Here is a 6,000-nt window from a genome sequence, read left to right as displayed (position 1 = left end):
CTTTCTCAAGGGATTCATTAGATGCGTCAGTCTCCTGAGGTCATGACTTCCTATCTGGCGTCTGATCACATGGGTGTCAGCCTCGGGGCGAGGTTGTATTCTCTCGAAAAGGTCAGCCGCCTTTCACCTGTGTTGCCCTCGTTGAAAAACAAACTTGCATTTGTGCGCCGACAAAAAAGAAAGAAAGCAGGGGAGGGGGGGGTGGTCACCCGAGGACCTTTTTCAGCTTTCACTGGCGTGTAGGAGTGAGATGAGTAAACAGGCTGGGAGGTGAAAATAGACGCTCGGATGACGGGGTAGCCACAGCGTCTCTCCTTCGCCACGCAGCCGTGACTCTCGGCACAGACGCTCTAATATCCCGCCTCTATTATCACCTCTCCACGAGGTTATGGCGACAGTCACATGCTGAACTTCACGGCTGGTACGCTGTGCTCAACACTCGCCAACGCGCGGCGGGCTCAGGCGATTATGAAAACTGCAGCATCTGCAGCTTTCATCCAGCCGCAGCAGCGTGTTCCAGGGAAAACTGATTGCGGTAAAGGTTACGTCTGAGGTCACGGCTGCGGGATCTGGCCCTGCGGAGGACGGCGGCGAGGTCTGAATTTGTGTGCAACTGGAGAAAGTTACTTGTGAGGAGGATCATTCAGCGCAGAAAAGGCCGCACATGCTTCTCGTTACAGACGAACACTTTATCCAAAGCAGGCTATCGCAGTTATTAATGAAGCATGGTCGATACACTCCCGGTGCTCGTGGCATCATGTGATTACGATTACTTTTCACAATTTTGCAAGTAAGGAGTGTTCAGATTGCCTCAAGTAGCTTGGCTCCGCGAAGAGTGACGTCAGGTTTTTGGTTTGATCCTGACAGACTGAATATTTCTACTCCACAGATTTCCACAGTGTTTTTCAAGCCCCCTTAAGCATAAATCCTGATAAATATCCTCGTGCGCTGACTTTCCTGTCACACCACCACGAGTTTCACGAAATTTATTTGAGTCACGATAAAATTTACTACCTTGAAGTGACTTTCAACACTGTGGGAAATCCCCCATACGTATATAATGGGCTTATTTTTCTGAATTTTATCCAGGACCTTGTTTTAAAATAAAGCCACTATTTTAACAGCTTCAAAAGACTCTGCAAATAAACATCCATGCCAGCATGTATGCTTGTAGTATACTTCGTCTGTATTCCTACAATGACACATAAAGTCTCTCATTTCTTTCACAAACCTATAATCAGCAAGGTGAGCGTCCCGTCATACTCACGGCGTTCACGTCAGGTTCCTCATCGACTGGTTCATCTGCTCCCATCTCCTGGTTGGCATTGTGGAAAAAGGCCTTTGTTCAGACTCCGCGTTTCGCTCGCTCTCCTGTGGAAAAGGGTTTATCCTTGTGGTCCAGTCTCGTCCATGCCCAACACCTTTCATCTGCTCTACTTCCTTCTCTGGTTTTTACTCCACAAAGGCTGACCAATCAGGCCGAGCTCTGTGATCAGCACACAGGTGATCTCAATCTTTTCTTTACACAAGACACTGAAACCCACTTAAATGTTCATAAAGACTCTCTGTCTATTAAATTATAATTGAATTCACTGAGTTTTAAACTCTAACGGCTCACAGATAACTCTGCTCATGGAGACATTACCAAGTGACGGATGTAACTGAAAGACTTAATGGTGTCTCAAGTGACCTTTCTAAACGGAAAAGCTAACAGAAACATTCACTAATCAATTTAAAAGCTAATGGCATGCTTTGGAAAACAAGGAGTAATACGAAGCACGTGTAGTTTGAAACTCCGACTCTGAAGCTGCAGTAATGACTCCGACCTAAACGCCTGGAGCTGAATGATTTTGGTAAAATGAGACATGCATGCTCTCCACATGTCACCTCTCTCCGAGCGCTCCCCTTAATCTCTGTCTCTGACCTGAAGCAGAATTAAACAATCTCCCCGCAGCCGTCGTGTAGCCACTGAGCCGACAACATCCCCCCCTCTCCCAACGGGTCGTGACCCCAACTCGCCCAGTCATAGCACCAATCAGACACATTAGAAGAGTCGGTTTTGACCTCAGCCTGACCTGTGAGCGCCGATACTTCCTGTTGTCACACGTCTGTCCACCGGTCAAACATTACTCATCGCTAAGAAAGAAGCCAAACGCCGCTTTGAGGTCGACCGTTCAGATATTATCTCCGCCTGTTTTCTTGTCTGCGTTATTTACTTTTTCGCAACGTGTTGCAGAGGGAGGACGTTTATACGGAATCTACTCAACCACAATACCTCAGTAACAAGCTACCGATCTGCATCAGTACCCAGATATTTCTTACACAGGTCAAAAAGTCAGCGGCATGCACTGGAGCCAGCCGGTCACGTGCACGCTCAGATTACGCTAAGTGCACGGTTGCATGCAATGTTTGCATACACACATGCAATTATATGAACCTGCAGTGATTAAAGGGAAATTCTCCCTCACTACTGCATTCTGAGTCTGATTTTCAGAGGGTGCAGCACTCAGGTTGATCTTGCCCCGAACATATGGAAACACACATACAGCCTCCTGAGCGCCGCATGCAATCCCGAGCTGCTCACACTGTTAGAAAGACATGGCCTCGGGTCGTCAGCCGCAGCACGAGTCACTTCAAAAGCTGATTATTGCCTCATTTCGACTGCGTTGCTCTTCTGCTCTTCCTGTTTCGGGCACGCGTCACTGAACCCTCAGGGTCAGATGAGAGAACTCAAAACTGCATGATTGAGCCATGACGATGTCTCTGGCGGCTGGCCTTGAGGTCTAAAACAGCTTGTGCAGTCCACACCTCAGGAAAAAAGGAGATATAAGAATATGACAATTCATGCTTGTGGGTAAAAATTAATGCTGACTGCAATCACTCAGTCAAATTAGTATTTATATCCACAGCACCTCCAGCTCCTCACCCACTGTGCCCGGCAGTGTGGAAAACTACTCATGCAGCATGAAATCAGATAACGGTCGCAATTATTTTTGACTGACTTTTATATTAAAAACAGCTTTGGTTTTGTTTGGCGCGCTCTGTATATATAGTGCAATGAAACCGAGAAGGCTAAAACATTTTGTGCTGATAAAGTGAATTCTGACGGTCTGCACAAAAAAAAAAAAACGCAAATGTTTGATTTGTTCTCAACGCGCACGGTCGTCTGCATTCGCTTTACTGAAGAGTAAGTATTTGTGTGTGTTAGGAGGCAGCGCAGCAGGCCTGCATAGTCTGAGTGACCCCTGCTGCAAGACCAACTAAACACTCCAGCACCGGAGCGGGCCGGGCAGCGGCTGAGGTCACGGAGCCGGGCTGCATGAGTCACACAGCCCAGAGCAAAACCCAAATGTGTAAAGACTCCACATTGGCAGATTAGTTTGTTTACATCCTGCACTAGATGTGATTTGGCCGGGCTGCAGCGAGACGCAGCCAGCGAGCCGGCCTTCCCCTTTTCCTCTCGCTTTAACTCTCTCCTCCACCGCCTCTTTCCTTCTCCTTCCACCTCTATCTTCCCCGTCTCTTCCTTCTTCCCGCGTTAGCTATCTCCGCTTTATCTCTCCCGCTTGCGCCGCCGCCAAGAGCGCATGACCAGGAGGCAGAGCGGAGGGGGAAATGTAAAACAGCTCAGCCCTTGTAAAAGATTTTAATGAAGTTTGGGGAAAGAAATCTGACAAATTAATAACCTGAAACACATGTGGAAGTTGTATTTCCTGAATAAAATAAGACATTGGTTAATAGAAAATCTCTCTCTCTCACACACACACACACACACACACACACACACCTCCCTCTGGACTTTGCCAGTGTATGAGCTCATACTTTGAATATCTTCTTTACAGCGTCAGCTCCAAGACGTCAGCTTTTTATGACCCATTTCTCCTCTCGTTATCTGCAGCGGTAATTAGGGGCCTGCTAATTTAACGCCGGGAATATGGAAGTGTTTTCCTGACTCAGGGGCCGCGGGGGGGGGGGTGGGGGGGGGGGGGGGGGGGGGGGTGGGTGGGGGTGCAAGTCCAGGATATGCTCAGATTTGAACCGGCGTGCAAAGAGGACTGATTACGCCGCTCGCGTATCTTGAAAAGTACAGTTTAGCGTACGTCAACAAAGCCGTGACGGCGGTGCGTGTGCATGTGGGTGTCTCTTTCTCTGCAGCTCAGCGCAGTGATGAAAGAGGTCAGGCCGGGGTAGCAGACTCGTGTGTGCAGGAACACACACACATACACACACACACACACACACACACAGGGCAACCACACCCTCTATTGACCGGGGTTTTGAGGTCGTGCCCAGCACAGCGCTCTCAAATCTTTGAAAGCGGTGATATCATATTTGCATCATGCCGCACTCAACGCGTATCAGGCCAAACCTGTGGCTTTCAGACCGTGGAGGCAGGGATGTGTCTTTTCCTTGCAATAGTTTTATTTCCTTTACATTTTAGAGAAGAAATTCAGCTGGAAAAAAAACAGTGTAGTAAATATTCAAATTTCAGTTAAACACCCTAGTAAACATGTCAGAGTAACTATATGCCCAATATAATGCAACAAGTTTTCTTTCTGTCTCTTTTCAGCTCCTGTAAAAACACGGAAATACACAAACACAGAGAGCCCTCGCTGTAAATATGACCTTAAATGGTCCTATAAACGCTCATAAACACATCAACATGCAGCTTAACGTCAAGATCAAAGCAAAGATAGAAAGCTTTTAATTAAATTTTGACTCACTAAAACATTTCCAGACGAATTAAGACTCATATACAAGCTGTAACAGGAAATAAACATCCTCAAATGGGAAGTGATGAAAAGGGGAAAAAAAATAAAAAATTCTCTGCAATGTTTTTGCATGACTGTTGCCTCTAAATATAGTCCCCCTTTTACTACGGTTCTGGTATTTGACATTTTGTGCTCAAAAGTAACAAGTACATGTTGTCTAAAAAGAATTGTTACAATTCCATCAGATAAGTTTTGAAAAGACGACATGATCTCAGTGGAAATGACTCCAACACACTCGCAGCCGCTACGGGAATAACTCTGTGCCTCTCTCACTCTGCATCTGACTCCTACACACTGGTATCAACAGGAAAGAGTCAGCCAATGAAACTAATTGGGTGGTGTGTGTCTCATGAAAAGAACAGCCTGTACTGTCCCGGGCGCCCTCCCACCGCCCTCTGACTGGCTGCCTCCTAAGTGGCCTGCTTTTCTGCTCTCCGCCCTGATTGGAGGAGGCGCGTGCCCGTCTCCGGTTCTTCTCCCCGCCTCCACCCCCCACCCCCCTTTTTCCTCAGGACATACCCTTGTTGTTTTCAACTTCAGAAGCAGAGCTGGCCTGAAAGCATTCAGCACAGTCACAGCCTGCACTCTGGTGCTGCGTCGGCACTCGGGGGGGGTTTGCAGCACGGCTGCACTTTCTCTGCTTCCATCTGACTGAATCTCGCTCAAAAGCAGAATCGTACGGTGCACAGTGGTTGTAAAACTAACACAGAAACCAGCTGCGCACTGAAAAATATCCCTAAAACTCAATGCTACATTCTGACGTGTCATGACTGTGCAGGATTAAAAGGGCGGATCATGCTAAATGTAAAGCCAGTGTTTGTTCAGGGTGGAGCTGTTGGCAATCAAAGCAAGGAGCAAACACCATTTGTTACACCAGCTTTACTTTTCCAAATATTGAATGCAGTTTGAAAAATAATAATAAAAAAAAAAAAAAATGCACACAAGGTAAACATCAATTATTAGGCTCAGTTTTGCAAATTTATTGATTTATCTTAGAAATAATAATGAAAATATATATTTACAAAAAAAAGAAATGCACCAAAAAAAAAAAACATTTTGGGAAGCTGTACACACGCACGCACATTACACACACACATACGCGCACACACGCACACGAAGACGCTCAACATAAATAAGTTAGTATGTTTTTCAGTGTTTTTCAAAAAGAAAGAAAAAAAAGATGCACACAGGTACACTTCAAAGTGAGGCGGTGTCACTTTGTTTCTCT

The sequence above is a fragment of the Salarias fasciatus genome, chromosome 17, assembly GCF_902148845.1.
Source record: "Salarias fasciatus chromosome 17, fSalaFa1.1, whole genome shotgun sequence".
NCBI lineage: Eukaryota > Metazoa > Chordata > Actinopteri > Blenniiformes > Blenniidae > Salarias > Salarias fasciatus.
This window is presented reverse-complemented; position numbering follows the sequence as displayed.